The sequence below is a fragment of the Sorex araneus genome, chromosome 1 (genome assembly GCF_027595985.1).
Source record: "Sorex araneus isolate mSorAra2 chromosome 1, mSorAra2.pri, whole genome shotgun sequence".
In the NCBI taxonomy this organism is placed as follows: domain Eukaryota; kingdom Metazoa; phylum Chordata; class Mammalia; order Eulipotyphla; family Soricidae; genus Sorex; species Sorex araneus.
Window position 1 is genome coordinate 451,284,919 of NC_073302.1, and position 18,025 is coordinate 451,302,943.

An 18,025-nucleotide genomic window follows, 5' to 3' on the forward strand; every position below is an offset into this window, starting at 1 on the left:
CCGTCTGGGCCCACGCAGGGGCGACAGGTGGGGCCCCCCCGGCTCCGCGTGTCCCCTGCTCCCGAGACCACCCCCTGGGACCATTCCCCCGCCCCACCAGCCTTGGCTTCCAGGACGCTGGTGGAGGGGGCCGTGCTGGGGGGGGGGACGGCTGGTGGGCAGTGAGTGTCAGCCCCTGTGGCCCCGGGTTCAAATGCAGACGCTGCTGCTGGCCCAGGGGGGCGGGGGGCGGGGGAGCTGCCTCGGGGCCGGGGCTCCGCTGGCCTGTCGGGGAAGTGGTGCCGCCGTGCAGGGACAGTTCAGAGCCCGCTGCGCTGTCCCGGGTGCTGGGTGTTTGGTCTCCTGGTGCTGCTGGCCCCTGCGCGGGTCCCGTGGTGCGCTGGCTAACGTGAGCACGGCGTGGAAAGGGGGACACGGTCTCGCGCCCTCGCGGCACGGCACCGTGGGTGGGCGGCGCTAACCCTGTGAGGGATGGTTTCGCCAGCCCGGTGGGGGCGGCCCGGGCGGCTTCTCTCGGCGCCTCCGAGTGGTCGCGTGGTGCTGGCAGGGTTTGGTGGCGCGGCCAGAAGCTCCGGTGCCGGAGCCACCGCGGCATCAGCCGCTGCCCCCGGTGCTCCCGGGGGAGCCGCAGAGGGCACTGACGGCAGCGTGCTTCCCTCGCATGCGGCCGAGCCTGCCCCGGGGGCACCGCGAGCTCCCGCCCCACGGAGGGACCCCGAGCACAGACGCCTCCACAGCCGCCGGCCGCTCTGCCTGGGGCTGCGGCCACGGGCCTGGGGCGACTCTGAACCGGGCATGGGCCCGCATGGCTGGCCAGGCCGAGCTCTGAGGCCACAGGGGCCCGTCCACTTTGGCCCGAGGCGTGTGTCCGCTGGAGGTGACAGTCTCCTGCCGCGAGCTTGCTGCAGCCCGGGGTGTGGACGGACGCGCATCCCCACGGCCTGGGTCTGTGCGCGGCTCTGCGGGCGGGGGAGGCTGCTGGGAGCACGGAGCTGGGAGCACGGGGCTGGGAGCACGGGGCTGGGAGCACGGGGCTGGGAGCACCGGGCTGGGAGCACGGGGCTGGGAGCACGGGGCTGGGCCCAGGCTCCGCCCCCTGCCCCTCGTCCTGGCGCCAGGGCTCTCTGCCCTGCGGGCTGGCCTGGCTCCAGCTCCAGTGGGGGCTGCTCGGGCAGCCTCCGTCCCCCGCCACAGCCCAGATGCGGGTCAGTGCTGGCCGCGTCCCCTGCACCCCCCACCCTCTCGTCTCGGTCCCCATCAGAGTCCCTGGCCTCGTCCCCTGCGGGGAAACACCCCGAGGCGGACGCCCACGTGGCCCCTAGGCCTGGGCCCCCCCCTAGAAGGCTCGTTCCCTCCCAGCAGGTGCTCCTGTCCCGTGGGACTGTCTGGCATCCAGCATGCTGGACACGGAGGCGTTGGTGCGTCCCCCCGAAAGTCACGGGAGCAGCTCAAGCCCCGTTTCCTGCCTGGGGGCTGGCCGGAGGCTGGGCCCCCCCCCCCGCAGCTTGCTCTGCTCGGGTTGTTTCTTAAAGGCCCGGGTTGCAGGAACCTATTTCCCGGGGACAGCTTTACCGCACAAGGTGTCGCGATGTCCGGAATATGGGGCCACAGGCCCTGCCCCCCCCCCGCCCAGGGCACCCCGGGCTCCTGTCTCCCCCAGCAGGGCTGCCCGCCCGCCCCGCGCCCCCTCGCAGGGGGTCTCCTCCGAGATGGAGGTCTGCACCAGGGAAGCAGCCGTGCCTCCTGCCCCCTCGCGCGGAGGGCCCGGGGGTCGCTGGCCCGTCCGCTCTGTTCGGAGGCGTCAGGGCTGTGAACGGCATCACGTGCAGGACTGAGCGACACCAGGGCCCCGGGCCCCCGATAAATATTCTTAACAATCGGGGAGAGACACCTCTCCCGTCCATCATCCACCCCGCTCTGTGTGTTCAGGCCAGGGGCACAATTTAAATGGGTTCAAAAACAAATATCAATTATGTCTCTGGCATCTGCAGGGGCACCTGTGGGGAGGGCTGTCGCGAGCTCCCGGTCACGGGCATGCATCACTGTAACTGAGCCTGGATCGGGAAAAAATGGATTTCCGGTGATTCTTCATCCATACGGGCTGCACAGGCCCACACTGCTGGCCGCGGGCGCCCGCCACGGCCCCGCCGGCCACGGCCCCCCGCCTGGGGCAGCAGTCTGTGCCCTTGGCTCGCGGCCTCGGGGTCTGGCAGAGACGAGCCAGTTAACTCTTCAAAGGCCTCGACTGTCCCCGGCTGCCGGGAATGAAGCAGGTTGAATCGTGTCCAGTTGGGCTCATCAGAACCCATGCGGCCCGAGCCAGAGCTGCCGTTGAGCCCTTCTGTGGCAGGCCCTCGGCTGACCTGCTCTCATCCCCCCGGAGGAGACGGCCGGAGCACAGAGTCCTGACAAGGACGCAGCATCTGGGCCCGAGCACCTGCAGGTAGACCTGGAAACCCCGCCTGGCCCCAGAGAGTTCTTCGGCCTCTCTGTTGTCATGACGACGACGACCACGGCTCCCGTGGACCCAGCACGGCTGCTCCGAGCCCAGGGCGTGCTGCTGGCACTGCCTCTGAGAGCACTGCGTGTCCAGCCCCGTGTCCATCCGCACAGCCAAGTCCATGCGTGTGCATCTCCCTGGAGGAGGGCGGGGGGGCAGCTTCTCGGTGGTTTGCAGATGGAATCGGGTGATGCTGGAGGCTCTTTGGGGGCAAAGAGGCACCTGGATCTCGTGTCTAGATCCTGTGTCTAGATCCCGTGTTCTATCTAGATCAGTGTTAGATCCTGTGTCTAGATCCCTTGTCTAGATTCCATGTTAGATTCCATGTTAGATCCCATTTTACACCCCGTGTCTAGGCCCTGTGTTAAATCCCACACCTGGATACTGTGTCTAGATCCCATGTCTAGATTCTGTGTTAGATCCCGTGTTAGATCCCATGTCTAGGCCCCATGTTAGCTCCCGTGTCTAGATCCTGTGTCTAGATCCCATGTTAGATCCCATGTTAGATCCCATGTCTAGGCCCCATGTTAGACCCATGTCTAGATCCCGTGTCTAGATCCCGTGTCTGGATCCCGTGTGTAGAAGCCGTGTCTGGGCTGGCGGCTTAGTAAGAGCACCCGAGGCGTGGTGCTGCCCGGGGTCCCGACCCGGTGGTGGCCACTGCCCCCCCAGAGCTCTGCGGCCCGCTTGCCTCTGGCCGTCAGACTGCAGCTATCGCAGCGTTTGTTTCATGCTTTCAGCTGATTTTCGTTGCGGGCACGCTGGGTGTCGAGAGTGCCCGGGCCCCCCAGGCTGTGTCTCTGGTCCACTCCGGGCCAGTGTGGCCCCCGGGCAGAGAGCCGGGGCGTCCGCAGCTCGTGGGCTGAGGGTGTTGGTGCCCCGTGCCCCGTCTCACGGCAGCCTCAGGGCAGACGCCCAGACGGGGCAGTGAGGGACGGAGCGGGCGCCTGCCTGAGCCGCAGCCGTGGCCTCGGGGGCGAGGGCCGGGCGCTCTGCTGGCCGCCAGCACTCCGGGGTGCACAGCACACGCCTGTCTCTGGGCCTGGCCCCTGGTCTCTGGTGCACGGCACACGCCTATCTCTGGGCCTGGCCCCTGGTCTCTGGTGCACGGCACACGCCTGTCTCTGGGCCTGGCCCCTGGTCTCTGGTACACGGCACACGCCTATCTCTGGGCCTGGCCCCTGGTCTCTGGTGCACGGCACACGCCTGTCTCTGGGCCTGGCCCCTGGTCTCTGGTGCACGGCACACGCCTGTCTCTGGGCCTGGCCCCTGGTCTCCGGTGCACGGCACACGCCTGTCTCTGGGCCTGGCCCCAGCCTTCGGCAGTACCCAGTCAGCGGGGAACAGGGTCAGAAGCGGGACCCGGGCCTGGGGCTTGAGCTCCTGCCAGGGGCCGTCCTGGGGGCTGCCCCCCCACCGTGCTCTCGCACCGCTGCGGCCAGCTGCTCCTGTGCAGGGCAGTCTGTCGGGGCGAGGACGCCCGTCTCGCGGCCCCAGCTGTGCCCCTCAGGGTCTGGTCTGCAGCTACTCTGAGCAAGACAAACACACTGACTCTCCGTCCGTCCTAGGAGCGCGTCCCCCTTGGAAGCCGTGCAGGGGTGCGGCCGAGTGGCGCCTCGTGACGGTGACGGCGGCGGGCCCAGGACGGACACCGCCAGATGCGCTCTGGTCACCCGCCTAGGTGGTTCCGAGCGTCAGTTGCTCCGCTGACACCTCAGGCGACCTGGGCTGCCAGAGCCGGGGTCGGCGGGTCACCCCTGTGGGCGGTGCCTGTTGCCATGGGGAACGCTGAGTTGCCTTGGCCTTCCCTTGCCAGAGATGCCGCAGGAACGTGGAGGGTTTAAACTGTGGGGAGGGGGGCCGGGGTCCGCAGCACGAAACTGCCTCGCTGTGCCCAGGGGGGACGGGGTCCGCAGCACGGAGCTGCCTCGCTGTGCCCCGGGATTCAGGGTCTAACCCAAGCCCAGCTGGACGTTTGCCTTTGCCCAGCCTCTGCGCCTGCTTTGTGACAGTCCCGTCCCTGCCCGCGGAAACGCCGACTCAGGAGAGGCGGCTGCTCTCAGGCCTGCCTGGCCTCTGGGGAGGGTCGCTGCGGACCCCCACACGCTGCCCCCCTCCAGCCAGGAGGCCCCGCGGGCTGGGGCTGGGCGCGGGCGGGTGAGACCCGGGGATGGTCCGTGGACCCCGTGATGGGCATCAGGGCCGGGGCCACACAGCCAGGGCCGGCGTCGTGATGTGTCAGGATCCTGGCCAGTCAACCCTGACAAAAAGATCCCCCAGCCACCGGACTTACTCCCTATAGGAGAGGGAGTGGGAGAGGGAGAAGCCTCTGCCCTGCCCCCCTGCGCACCGCGGTCACCCACACCGCCAACACCAAGAACCACGCAGAGAGGGGGGAGTTGGAGGTCAAGTAACTCTCATTTTATTGAGCTCACATACTAATATTTAAAGAAGAAATTTTAGGGAGGAGTGGGTGGGATGGACACCTGGTTATCGTATCTGAAGAAAACATTTTGCTAGGCCCTTTTTCAGCTGTTAATTGATGATCTATGTTCCCTCCCTTCCAGGCCGGGTATGCTTAGCTCAGACAAGCGGTGACTTTCAAGTTTCATCCCACTGTCTCCTCAACCAGGGAGCCCTTCTGGGTGGAGTGCTGGCACAGGGCCTTGGGGCCCTGTTTGAAGAGAGCCTGTTTCTGTCTCTAAGGGCAGGGGATTTGGCCAGGGTCTCAGGCTAGCTGCTAAGACCCCAACAGTGATGGCTGCAGGAGACGAGGAAACGGACTCGACCATCGGTCGCCCGCCTGAGGGGATCTGGGGGTCGCTGCTGGACGTTGCCGGCTGGACGCTGCTCGGGGACCGCAGAGGCCGGGCCGGGGGAGACTGACGCTTCTCAGTGGCGGGCGGTCGTGGGAAAGTGCGTTCGGGAGGCGACAAGACGCGTCTTTGGGATCAGCCCGGGTCTCCCTCGAGGCCGCTTGGGGCTGTGCGAGTCGGCGGCCAGTCCACTGCAGGCCCCGCCGCAGAGAGGGCTCGGGCCCGGGAGCCAGGGACACTGCACGGCAGGCCACTCGCCACTGGGCCTTGCACCGACTCCTCACTGACCTCTCCCCTGACCTCTCTCCTGACCTCCCCCCTGACCTCTCTCCCCTGACCTCTCTCTCCTGACCTCTCTCCCCTGACCTCTCTCTCCTGACCTCTCTCCCCTGACCTCTCTCCTGACCTCTCTCCCCTGACCTCTCTCTCCTGACCTCTCTCCCCTGACCTCTCTCCTGACCTCTGTCCCCTGACCTCTCTCCCCTGACCTCTCTCCTGACCTCTCTCCCCTGACCTCTCTCCTGACCTCTCTCCCCTGACCTCTCTCTCCTGACCTCTCTCCCCTGACCTCTCTCCCCTGACCTCTCTCCCCTGACCTCTCCCCTGACCTCTCTCCTGACCTCTCTCCCCTGACCTCTCTCCCCTGACCTCTCTCCCCTGACCTCTCTCCCCTGACCTCTCTCCCCTGACCTCTCTCCTGACCTCTCTCCCCTGACCTCTCTCCTGACCTCTCTCCCCTGACCTCTCTCTCCTGACCTCTCTCCCCTGACCTCTCTCCCCTGACCTCTCTCCCCTGACCTCTCCCCTGACCTCTCTCCTGACCTCTCTCCCCTGACCTCTCTCCCCTGACCTCTCTCCCCTGACCTCTCTCCCCTGACCTCTCTCCCCTGACCTCTCCCCTGACCTCTCTCCCCTGACCTCTCTCCCCTGACCTCTCTCACTGACCTCTCTCATTGTCACTGAACTCTCACTGACTCTCACAGACTCTCTGAATCTCTGTGTCTCACTGACTCTGTCTCACTGACTTTCTCTCACTGACGCTTGCTGATCCTCACTCTCTCTCCCTGACTTCCTCTCGTTGACTTGATGGCTTCTCTCTCCCTGACTTCCTGACGCTCACAGACCCTCACTAACTCTCTCAGTGACTCACGAGCACTGACTTTGCCTCAGTGGCTCTCACTCATTCACTGAGTCTCTCACTGGCTCTCGGTGACTCTCAGGGACTGTCGCTGACCCTCCCTGACCGTCTCACTGACCCTCCCTGACCGTCTCACTGACCCTCACTGACCATCTCGCTGACCCCCACTGACCGTCTCTGTGAGCTGCTGCTGGCGTGGCCGTGGGCGGGACAAGGGTTTCCAGTGGCTCCGTCCTGAGAACACCGGGGAGAGGAGCCCGAGCGGCCTCAAGCGTCAGATGGCCGCCAGCCTTTCTAGAACGTTCTGGCCGAGGAGGAGGGTGGTCCCGCTCCTGCAGAGCCCTGTGTTCTGTTCCTGAGGCGGGTGTGGTGGCTGTGACGTCAGGGGTGAGGCCACATCTGCGACCCTGTAGCACCTGCCCTCCTATGTCCCGGGGCCCGGGCCGGGGTGCTGCCCTCCCTGTGCTTGGTTCTTCTCTCCCAGGGAAGGGGAAACTTAGCCCAGGGCGGGGGCTTCCGGGTCGCATCCCACCCGAGCTGGAACCGAACATCGGCACCCGCCGGGCTCAGCCGCCAGGAGGGTCGGGTGGGACCCCGGACAGCAGGATGCCAGGCCCCGGGGAGAAACCGAGTCCCGGCGCTTGTGGATTCTCCGGGCACACACGGAGAGGCCGTGGGTGGCACCAGCTCCGGGGGCGCCCCAGGGGGGCCAGACCACGACTGACGCCGAGTGGGCTGGGCCACAGCTGGCCTCGGCCGGGGCGGGTCTCGGCTGCTCCTGACCCGCCTGTCCCAGCCCGCGGCCCCTCGGGGGGCGCCCAGAGGCCGGGTCTGGTCTGCGGCGGGGGCGGGGGCGGGGGGGCCGGGAGGGGTCCGGGCGACCCTCAGGGCACCCGGAGGGTCCGGCAGGGGGGAAGGGCCAGAGGAGAGGCGAGGGGTCGCTGGCGGGCCCTGCCCACTGCCCACTGCCCACTGCCCGCAGCCCGTGTCGGGTGCGTGCGCCCGTCTCTGCAGCGTCATCCGGGGCCTCCACGACGCCCTGAGGGAACAGAACCGCCTTTGAGCCCAGCAGCCACACTAAGCTCTTTCAGCCGCCCGCCGCGCCTCAGGCTTCCTCAGGACGTGAGGGGAAAGGCAACGGGCAGGGAGGCCCACCCCCCCTCCCTCTGCCCGTCCCCCCTCGCCCCCTCCCACCTGCCCCTCACCCCCTCCCACCCGCCCCTCACCCCTCCCTCTGCCCATCCCCCCTCGCCCCCTCCCACCCTCCCCTCACCCCCTTCCATCTGCCCACCCCCCCTCGCCCCCTCCCTCCTGCCCCTCACCCCCCTCCCACCCGCCCCTCACCCCCTCCCACCTGCCCATCCCCCACCCCTCCCACCCGCCCCTCACCCCCCTCCCATCTGCCCATCCCCCCACCCCCCTCCCACTTGCCCGTCCCACACCCTCACCCCCCCACCTGCCCGCCCCACCCAGACGGGGGCTGGGGCAGGAGAGCGGGCCCAGACAGTGAGGGGCAGTGGCTGGGTGTCCCCTAAGGGTTCCTGGGTCCTCGGAGCCGGCCTGGGCTTCTCCGGGGAGGCGGAGGCTGGTTCCCGCACAGGAGTGGCCCTGGCCCGCCGTAGTCTGGGGTGCCCTTGGCCGCCTCGGTGGGAGCCGCTCAGGAGACCCGGCAGGGGTGAGTGTCCCCGAGGCCCCGCTGTCATGCTCCGCCCTGCGTCTCGGGGGCTTCCTCGGCCGCCTCCCGTGCTGAGACCCCAGGGCCACGGACCTTCCCGGCCTGTGCTGGGCGGCCCGTTCAGACTGTGGACTCTGGGGGCTTCGAAGCGTGAGGGCTCTGCTGGCCGGTGTTGGATGGAAAAGGCCCAACAGGGTGGCTGGGGCGATAGCACAGCGGGGAGGGCATTTGCCTTGCACACGGCTGACCTGGGTTCGATTTCCAGCATCCCATATTGGTCCCCTGAGCACCGCCAGGAGTAATTCCTGAGTGCAGAGCCAGGAGTAACCCCTGAGCATCACTGGGTGTGACCCAAAGAGCAAAAAAAAAAAAAAAAAGGCCCAACAGATCATCCCTAACTTTGAAACTTTGTGTAAGGAGCGACCTTTGGGGCAGAAAGGAGTTTCCAGGACAGTAGCAGGTCCTGGTGATCATGTTCGCAAATCCTTCCACATGCGTGAAAAAGGAGCAACTAATTCTGGCCATTAAAGCATAATCTTCATTTGACCAAAGCAGGGTATAAAAATGGAATAAACTGTAATTTATCTTAGCTGACAGCTAATTACCTGCAAGTCTGATTAAGGGGAAGTGAAATTCGCTTAATTGGTGTTTTGCTGTTGAGTCTGTACACAGATAAACATGTCTCTTCTCCCCCGAACACTGCGGGAAATAAATTACCATTTTTATTCTGTCCCATTCACATGTCGCCAGACTGGGAGCAACAGTGGGAAAATGGGGACTCGGGAACAATGTAACAGGTGCTGTGGACCGAGAGCCCGGAGAGGGCCGCGTGTCGGGAGAATGGAGCCCCGCTGACCACGCTCTGTCCTTCCCCTGGCCAGCCTGTAGTTGCCAGTGCCGGAGCACTTGAGGGCGAGCACCGCCTCCAGGCGCGCCCGGGCTGCCGCAGCAGGGGTGGGAGTCTGGAACATTCTCGCGTCTCACCCGCAGACCTCCTCCGGCCCCTGAGTCCCGGGAGCCTCGGACACAGCCCGGCTGGCCCCGCCGGAACCCGCCTTCTCGGAGCTGGGAGGCGCCTTCGATGGCGACACTGGGCGGCGGGGAAGCCGGTCCCCGCAGGGCGCGTCCCCTGGGCCGGCGGCCACGGCTCCGCGTGGGGTGTTGGCTTGGGCCAGTCCTGTCCTGAGAAGCAAACTCTCACCAGAGCCCCACGGACACGCTCGTCCTCACTGACCCTGAGGCCTCCCGGGCTGGGGCTGTGTCGGTGCGGGAGGGGCCGGGAGGATGAGACGTGGCGGGCGCCCGTCCCAGCGCCAGGCCGGCACCGGCCCTTCCCGCCGCCCCCCGCCCCGCGGGTCGCCTGACTGGCTGGACGGTGTCCAGAGCCCCCGACGGGCGTCTGCAATCGTGCCACAGCCTTGAAGGGGGGATGTCCTCCACGGTCTCTCCAGGATCACAGCTGCCGCCCGGGGCCTCCCGCTGCCACCCTGCCCCGCGACCCTCCCACCACACCCCTCCCCCCCTCCTCTGCTCCTCCCCCGCCTCCCTCCTCCCGTCCCCCACCCCTCCCTCCTCCTCCAGCCCCTCCTCCCCCCCTCCGCTGCTCCTCCCCTACCACCCTCCTCCCATCCCCCATCCCTCCCTCCCTCCTCCCGTCCCCCACCCCTCCCTCCCCCTCCAGCCCCACCTCCCCCCTCCCGCCCCTCCTCTCCCCTCCCGCTGCTCCTCCCCCACCACCCTCCTCCCGTCCCCCATCCTTCCCTCCTCCCATCCCTCCATCCCTCCATCCTTCCCTCCCTCCCTCCCCCACCACCCTCCTCCCGTCCCCCATCCCTCCACCCCTCCTCCAGCCCCTCCTTCTACCCCTCCCTCTATCCTTCCCTCCCTCCCTCCCCCTGCCACCCTCCTCCCATCCCCCATCCCTCCCTCCCTCCTTCCACCCCTCCACCCCTCCTCTCTGTCCTCCTGTCTTCCTCCTGCCCCTCTCCCTGCTCGCCTCCCCCTCCCCCCAGGGGCCACATGACGTAGCTTCCTGGTATTCGGACACGGTCTGCGTGTCGGGCCCACTTGGTGGCGGTGGCCCAGGAAGAGTCGCGGCTGCGTGGGGGGTGGACAGAGCCGACCTGGAGAGTGGGAGAGAAGATGCCCCTCGCCTTGCTGTATGGGGAGGGCACAAGGCGTCAGCCCCTGCTGGGTGCAGACGCTGAGGGCCAGTGGACACTGAGGTATCATGGACACTGAAGTATCATGGACACTGAGGGCCCGTGGACACTGAGGTCATTGGCAGGGAGGGCTGAGTCCAGCGAAGTGGCCACTGACACACCTGCCAGGCTTGGGTGGGGGTGACGGGCGCGTGAGCCTCTGGCAGCCGCCCCTGAGGGCCGGGCCGGGGTGGGGGGGCCCAGCGCTCGGCACCCCCTTCTGAGTTGAGGCCGGGGAGTCCGGGAGCCCCTGACGAGGGCATGGGGCCCCCTGGGTGGACAGCCCGCGGTGCGTGGCCGGTGTCTAGGAGCTGGCCGTGTGAGATAAGGCCAGCGTCCTGGCCCGGCCTCGGCAGGGTCACTGAGTCCCGGGGCCTCCAGCTCCCCAAGGGGCCGGGCCAGGCCCGGCGGCCAAGACCCAGACGTCTGCGGAGGTCAGAGGCGCGTTCCAGCTGGGGCAGGAGCTGCGGCCACGGGGCGCGCTCATGGGGTCCCGTCCCGCCTAGAGGAGCCCCTCAGAGCGTTAGGCTGCAGGGGCCAGGCTGGGTTCCTACAGGACCCCAGCTCCTCCCCGCGCTGGCGTCACTCGGCCCTGCCCAGTCCCTGGTGGTCACTCCCACAGGCGCCTTCCCGGGGAGCGGGGGAGGCCTGGCCAGCACTCGGTGGCTCACAGACCCTGCCTGGCCACTGCCGCAGGCCTGGGCCTGGTGTGGGCTCCCTCCTCCCGTGCCCCTGAGCACTGTGGGGCTCCCGCCCGGCTGTGTCTGCTTCTGCCCAACACTCACCTCTCCGGCCTCCGTGTAAATCCGCGTGTGGCTGCCCACCCTCCGCCCGTCCTGGGAGCACCGGCCCTGCGGCCGGGACAGACCCTCAGCTCGGCCGCTCCCCTGACCGGGCCCCGGGCCGGGCACCCCGAGGGCAGAGGCTCACCTGAGTCTGGGCGCCTCTGTGGGACGCTCCCTCCGGCGTGGCCAGCAGCAAGCCGGGCCTGGTGGGGCCAGCCAGGGGCCAGCCGGGCGCCAGCCCATGTGCTGGCTGGACGGCGAGGCTGATTCTGTTTCCAGCATCACCCGCCTTTGTGTGACCGGGGCGGGGGGGTCCCGGGGCTGCCGTGGGGCTCTGCCTCCCACACCCCCAACACAGGGGCCCAGGCACTCCTGGCCGCGGCCCCTGGCACCAAGACCCGGCGCACCCAGGCGTGCGGCTGCCCCTGCCCCACCGGCCGGGGCCCCGCGCTGTCCTCTGCCCGCCCCCGGGCCCCGCGCGCTTGCGGCCCTCCCCCCCAGCCCCGCCAGGGCGAGAGTTTCCAGGGCCAGTAGCAGCGTAGTCGCGGGTGGCCCTGCCGTCAGCAGCGAGCAGACTCAGCCGTGCGTCCGGCTGCTCCACCCGGGAGCCCCGTGCCCCCGCCGCCCGCCGCCTCGGGTCGCCGCTCTCCGGGCTCGAGTCAGTGGGTCGGACGGTCTGAACAGTGTCGCGTCCGCTAGAACCTGCTTCTCCCGCGCCTCCCGCCCATTCCCGTGACCCCTGCTCTGACTGTCGGGCACACTGTGCTCGGCCGCTGACGTTCCCGCCGACGCCCAGTTCCACCCACGGAAGACCACGCCGCGGGGTTCTGTGCTCGCAGTCTGAGGGTCACCCCTCCTCTGAGGGTCACCCCTCCTCTGAGGGTCACCCCGCCTCTGAGGGTCACCCCGCCTCTGAGGGTCACCCCTCCTCTGAGGGTCACCCCTCCTCTGAGGGTCACCCGGCCTCTGAGGGTCACCCGGCCTCTGAGGGTCACCCCTCCTCTGAGGGTCACCCGGCCTCTGAGGGTCACCCGGCCTCTGAGGGTCACCCCTCCTCTGAGGGTCACCCGGCCTCTGAGGGTTACCCCGCCTGCGCCACGCCCCCCCGCGAGGGCCGTCGTTCCCGACCTTCTCCGTTTCCATCCCGACGTGTTCCTGGAGGTTGAGTCCTTAGCAGCTGGGGCTGTTCCAGCTAATAAAATGCTTTTACAGCCTATTTCACTGCCTGCCTTCCTCCTCCAGCCCTACTCATGCATTTTATCTCATATGGCTTCGTAATTCTGCCTTTCATTATGGTAAGAGGATATAATGAGCATTTTTCTTATTTTCCGTGCGCTTAGCTGAACATTATCCAAATAACTGTTTAACTAATTCTTGATCTGTTGGCAGCTGATTTGTGTTGAAACTTGAGTCTTTTCTCGTTACTTTAAATGTGATACAAGTCGGGGCTGGAGTGATAGCACAGCGGGGAGGGCGTTTGCCTTGCACGCAGCCAACCCAGGTTCAAATCCCAGCATCCCATACGGTCCCCTGAGCACCGCCAGGAGTAATTCCTGAGCACATGAGCCAGGAGTAACCCCTGTGCATTGCTGGGTGTGACCCAAAAAGCAAAAAATAAATACATAAATAAATAAAAGTGATATAAGTCATTTGACTATATCTTCAAAGGTCAGACGTTCAGCTAAATATAGGAAATTAAATGTAATTAAATTTCACAGCCTTCCCGTCTTTGTTAATTACAGCTATTAAAACAAATCCATAAAAAAAATTTAATTAAAAAAGTTGAAAAAAAAAAACAAATCCACAACCTCCTTTTCAGCGAGATCTGTGTTCTCCCCCCTGTCCCCAGCTGTGTCTCATCTTGCTGACAGCCATTTTAGTTGAATAATACAAAACAGCGTGTAAAAGAAATAGAAGTAATAAAGCATTGAAAAGAAGAATGTGAAGGATGCTTTTCAAATTAGCATCGACAACATTAGCAACTCAAAAGAATATATGGGGGATACACCCAGCGGTGCTCAGGGATCACTCCTGGCGGTGCTTGGGGGGCTTGTGGGGGCCAGGGATCAAGCCAGGGTCGGCCACATGAAGACAAGAGCTTTACCCTGTGTACTATCTCTCTGCAGCCCCATCTGTATTATTTTAATACTGTAGGAATATTTCTGTTTGTTCAGCCATTGATAAGGTGATTGAATTGGGCATGATCTCCATGTTACTTTTTTTTTTTCTTAATTGTATCACCGTGACAAAGCTTTCATGTTTGCGACTCAGCCGTACAGTGGTGGAGCCCCCATCCCTCACCGGTGCACATTCTCCACCACCCCATCCCAGTCCTCACCCTGCCTCTATCAGTCTTTCCCCAATACTCTAATTTGGGGCATTATGTTTTGCTTGAAATTTCCCACCACCATTCAGTCCTGCCTGCCAGGGGCAGATGCTAGGTAATTTATTTTCCGTTGCTCATTTTGAGTATCATGAGAGCTCACACGGCCGCGATTATAAATGTAAATTTCTAGATTGTAAGTGGTTGGGTTCCAGAGACATCTCTGTATGGCACTCATCCACTTTGGGATTCAGTTGGGAGTCTCTGGGCCAGGGCTGCTGATGCACTAAGACAGTGCAAAAGAGGCAAATGGTGGGCATGACAGCCAGCCTGCTGGGCGGGCGGGGACCCCCGGGGACGGACAGCCCGGGTCCTCTGCCACCATGTGGCCTGGAGATTCAGTCCTGGAACCCGCATACCTGGGCCTTGCTGTGGAAGCTCTTGGTCACCGGGATTCCATCTGGAGTGGGCGGGGAGACTGCACCTGCTCCGTCTGGGGCTCCCTGGTGAAATTGGCTCGGTGTGGGGCCCGGAGAGATCCCCGGCGCTGTGGTGTCTTCCGGGACTCGCTGCTGTGTCTCTGGGTCAGGGCTATTGGGTGCTAAGTTCCACGTTACAAAACTTTCAGCAGATTATAGCTTGGTGACGACCATCCTGAGACGAGTCAGGCTGGGGGTGTGGCAGGGATTTTGGATTGTGGAAGCAAGTGGCTGCCAGGGTCTCTGCTTGGGCAGGCACAGGCCATCCTGCCCCCCTCCAGTTTACCCCAATCTGTTCAGCCATGCACGGGTCTGAGCTTTTCTGTGGCTTTTGACCTCTTTCGAGATTTATTTAGGGGTCTCTGAAGCGAGGCCCGCGGTAGAGCTTACAGGGAGTTGCTGGAGTTGGTTCATGGGGGGTGACTGCCAGTGCTTCCATGCGTATTGGGAAGTGGGGGGAGGTAGCCCAGCCCAACTCTGAGAAAGCCTGGAGATTTCAGTCACAAAGCCCGAGTACCAGAATTTTCAGCAGATTATATCTTGGTGAGGTTGTCCTGAGACAGTGGAGTCAGGCTGGGGGTATGGCAGAGATTTTGGATTGTGGAAGCAAGCGGCTGCTGGGGGCTCTGCTTGGGCAGGCACAGGCCAACCCGCCCCCCTCCGATTTACCCCAGTCTCTTCAGCCATGTGCGGGTCCGAGATTAACTGTGGCTTTTGGTCTCTTTCGGGATTTATCTGTGGGTCTCTGAAATAGGCCAATAAATGAGCTTGTATAGCTGAGCCGGAGGTGGCTTGTGGGTGTGGCTCCCACATACCTAACTTTTGGCTGTTTAATTTCTTGGTAAACTTGGTCCCAAGTTGTTGGGGTCCGGCCAGAGGCACAGCAGCAATTTCGGGGTGTCAGGAGGCCGGAAGGCGCCATCAGGCTGCTGAGGCACTCGCCCCCCTGGGTACAGGTCGACCTGCTGGCGGACCATTCCCCACCCACCTGAACTTTTAAATAGTCTGGAGGGGAGAGTGAAGGTTTGGGGCAGAATGGCCCATCCCAGCAGTGTCCAGGGGGCCAGAGGGGGGCCGAGTCGCCCTGGGCAGGCAGCTGCCAGGCGAGCGCCTCCCCACTGGACCATCTCTCCAGCGCCCACAGCTCAAATTCAATGAAGTTCCAGGGTTTTATCCCCTAGAAAAAGATTCCCTTGCAGTTCAAGAGGGATTTAGAAGATTAGTTTTGGAGGAAAGTTCCGAGCCTGTCGGGTGACGGGAAGGCTTGGCCAAGTGGAAGACTCGTGGCTCTGTGCTCCGTCGCCGTCTCAGAGTGCTTGGGTGGGGAGTGAACAGGGCGCCGGAGCAGCCCTGGGGAGTGGACTTGCCCTGGGCAGCAGCCGGGCCTCGCTGGCCTGTCTCGGGCCCGGGACTGCGGGTGAGGCTGTGGGACCCACCTGGCTCTGTCCCTGCCCCCTCGCCCGTTTCTCCGGGGGTGGCACGGGCGCGAGGCTGTGGGTTGGCCCCTGGGAGCGGCTGGCGTGTGGCTGCTCAGATCTGCCCCATTGCCCAGATCCCGCCCGGCCCAGTTCTCAGCCGCTGGTCTGACGTGCTGATGCAGGAACCAGAGAGGTGGTACGGTGGGCAGGGCGCTGGCCTGGCACCCCGCTGGCCCGGGTTCAGCCCTCGGCCCCGCCAGGAGCGACCCCTGAGCACAGCCGGCTGTGGCCCAAAGCCCAAAATAATACTTGATCAGTGTCAGTGTTGATTAATGGCTTCCCGGCCAGCTGGGACTAATCACAGCCCGTCCTCGGCGGGGCCTTGGAGAAGGCTCGTGGGGGGCGGCTCGTTCTGGCCCCCACAGTTCAGAGGTGCAGAAGTGACTGTTCCTCAGCTGGTACTCGGGGTGGGGGGCCGGTGGCCTGCTGGTTCCACCTTCCTCAGCTCCTTCCAGAATGTTCCGCCGTGCTGGACCGCCGTGTGACCCAGGGCCCGCACTGCCCACCTCTGTCTGCAGCAGACGCCAGGGGGAGGGGCGGGCCGGGGGCGCATGGTGAGCTGTGCCCGAGTGTGGCCGCCCAGGAGCCACCGGCATCTGGGACCTCACAGACCCCCAGAGCAGCCCCTCATGCTGCTGGGAGCCCCGAGTGTCAGGGGCGCTGTGACTGGGACCCCACACGGGGGGCAGGGCCGCCCCCAGCACCGGGCCTCACTCCAGTACCCTGGAGAGAACAGATCAGGGCGAACCCAGGGGACGCCTGGCCCTGTGCACACGGCCCACTGGACAGTGTGCTGTCCACCGGCCCCCCCTCCCTCTGGGGGTCTAAGCTGGGCAGCCCACTGGACAGACAGCCCAGCACAGGTCACTGGACAGCACACCCAGTGAGAGGCAGGCACACTGAAAGGCACATCCCACTGGACGGCACATCCCACTGGACAGCAGGCACGCTGAATGGCACAACCCACTGGACAGCACAGCCCACTGGACGGCAGGCACGCTGAAAGGCACGACCCACTGGACAGCACAGCCCACTGGACGGCAGGCACGCTGAAAGCCACGACCCACTGGACAGCACAGCCCACTGGACGGCAGGCATGCTGAAAGGCACATCCCACTGGACGGCACATCCCACTAGACAGCAGGCACACTGGACGGCACGTCCCACTGGACAGCAGGCACGCTGAAAGGCACAACCCGCTGAACAGCACAGCCACTGAACTGCCTGAGACGAGCCCAGGCCCTGCCCAGAGGACTCAGGTCTGGGTCTCCTCCCCTCGCTGTCCGGGGGAGACCCCAGGCCTCAGAGCATCCCCCTCGTACAGGCGGCTCCCGTTAGGGCCAAGGCTGCAAGCCTGTTTCCTGGGGAGGGGCCCTGCAGGCCTGGGGGCCCGTGTGCTGCTGGGCTCTAACCTGGGGCCGGCCTGCAGGGACGCCCCTTCCCGCTGTGCTGTCACTCCAGCCCCCAGACCCGAGTCCCGGAGGGGGCGAGGGGCGGCCGGGGACGCTCTGCATGTGGACCCGCTGGGCTTGTTCGGCTCCCTCAGGCCTTCCACTCTGCAGGGGGGACACGCGTGTGGGGGACATGTGTGTGCACGACTCGCACGGCTAGGGGCTGTGGCCGCCTGCGCGGGGTTCTCGGTGCCCACGGCTCCTCCGGGCGCGGCTGCCGAGGTGGGCCCAGGGGGGACAGTGCGGGGAGGTGCCCGCGGTGACCTGCCGGTGCAGGGGTGGTCACCGGGCCTGAGCAGTGAGGGGGCAGGACCGGATGGTCACTCTGCTGCCCTTTGGCCCCTGGGGCAGCATCTTGCCCCTCTGTGACTGGGTCCCAGCTCCAGCCCGCTGCCCCTCTGGACGTGGCCGCCCGTCTCCAGCCGCCCCTGCTGGGCCCCTGCCCGCCCCCTGTCCTCCGAGCGGCCGGGCGCCTGGCACACGCCTGGCCCAGCAGGCTGGCAGCCTCGGGGGGAAGCCCTGGGTCCAGCAGGGTCCGGCCCCGCGGGAGGGGAGACACGCGCCCGGGGAGGGAGCGGGGGCGCCCCACCTCCTGCCTCTGAGTTCTGACCGTCTCGCCCCGATTGTCATTGTCTCGGGTGCGTGAGAAGTGACCGTCTCTCTGGGCTTCAGGCCAGGCGGTCACAGATCCCATAGCAGGTGCCCGGTGCCTCCCGCGCTGACTCCTAGTGGGAGTCCGGGGCCAGTGACAGGCCTCAGGGCCATGAGACCACCAGCCCCCCAATGCCTCCTTCCTCTGCCTCCAGAGGGGACTGGGGCAGACCCCAGGGCTCGGTACCCACTTTCTGTGTAGGGATGGGGGCATGGAAGTCCCCAGAGCTTCACCAGGAACTTGAGAAGGGGCAGAGGGAGGAATTGGAGAACATGTGCAAAGGGCCTGGGGACAGTTCTCCCAGGGGCCTGTGTGTGAGCACTGCCTGGTGGAGGGGAGGGAGAGGAGGGGAAAGGGAGGGGAGGGGTGAGGAGTAGGAGTGATGAGCTGAAGGGTGAGTAGCCATGAGAAGGTGAGGGATAAGGTGTAGGTGTGAGGAGGTGAAAGGGTGAGGCGGTGAGGAGTGGTGAGGTGAGGGTCAGCAGTGATGCAGTGAGGGGTGAGGAGTAGGCATGAAGGGATGAAGG

General features: G+C 65.1%; 1 protein-coding gene across 4 annotated transcripts in view; it reads left to right on the plus strand.

Moving 5' to 3' along the window:
- The window catches only part of DPP6 (dipeptidyl peptidase like 6), a 216,754-nt gene that overhangs the window by 115,816 nt on the left and 82,913 nt on the right, over window positions 1-18,025 (plus strand). The gene's annotated exons all lie outside the window — the stretch shown is intronic.